Raw genomic sequence first — 1,247 nt, 5'->3', positions numbered from 1 at the left:
TGTTTTAGCTAAGACCAAACTATGGTGGAGGTAATGAACATAAAGACTGCCCCCAATCCTGCAGCAGGCCATGCCTGACCCATATCTCTGCCAGAGACTCCTGGACACTCACAGGCAAGCCTGAGTCAGTCTCTTGTGAGGTCACTGCTCCTTTCTCCTGGGTTCTGGTGTGCACAAGGTTTTGTATGTGCCCTCTAAAGTCTGTTTCCTCAGTCCTGTGTAAGTTCCGTAATAAAATCCCACTGGCCTCCAAAATCAATATCCCTGGGGGTTCTCAGTCCCTTTGCCAGATTCCAAGGCTGGGAAATCTGTTGTATGTCCTAGAACTTTCTTAAAACATCTGTTGTATCATCGAAAAAGCAAGACGATATCAGAAAAATATCTACTACTGCTTTATTAACTATGCCAGACTTTGACTGTGTGGATCACAGCAAACTGTGGAAAATTCTTCAACATATGTGAGTATCAGACCATCTTACCTGCCTCCTGAGAAATTTGTATGCAGGTCAAGAAGTAAACGTTAGAACCAGACATGGAATGGCAGACTGTTTCCAAATTGGGAAAGGAATACATCAAGGCTATATATTATCACACCACCTATTTAACTTATAAGCAAAGTCATCATGAGAAATGTCAGGCAGGAGGAAGCAGAAGTTTGAATCAAGATAGCCAGGAGAAATAATAGTAGCCTAAGATATGAAGATGACACCACCCTTATGACAGAAATCGAAGAACTAAAGAGCCTCTTGATGAAAGTGAAAGAGGAGAGTGAAAATGTTGGCTTAAAACTCAACATTCAAAAAACTGAGTTCATAGCATCTGGTCCCATCATTTCCTGTCACATAGATGGAGAAACAGTGGAAACAATGACAGACTTTATTTTTGAGGCTCAAAGACCACTGCAGATGGTGTATGCAGCCATAAATTTAAAAGATGTTTATTCCTTGGAAGGAAAACTATGACCAACCTAGACAGAATATTAAAAAGCAGAGACATTACCTTGCAAACAAAGGTCCATCTAGTCCAAGCTATGTTTCTTCCATTAGTCATGTATGGATGTGAGAGTTGGACTATAAAGAAAGCTGAGCACTGAAGAATTGATGCTTTTGAGCTGTGGTGTTGGAGAAGACTCTTGAGAGTCCCTTGGACTGAAAGGAGATCCAACCAGTCAATCCTAAAGGAAATTCACTGCAAGGACTGATGCTGAAGCTGAAACTCCAATACTTAGGCCCATTGATTCAAGGAAC

The sequence above is a fragment of the Oryx dammah genome, unplaced genomic scaffold (assembly GCF_014754425.2).
Source record: "Oryx dammah isolate SB20612 unplaced genomic scaffold, SCBI_Odam_1.1 HiC_scaffold_24, whole genome shotgun sequence".
Lineage (NCBI taxonomy): Eukaryota > Metazoa > Chordata > Mammalia > Artiodactyla > Bovidae > Oryx > Oryx dammah.
This window is presented reverse-complemented; position numbering follows the sequence as displayed.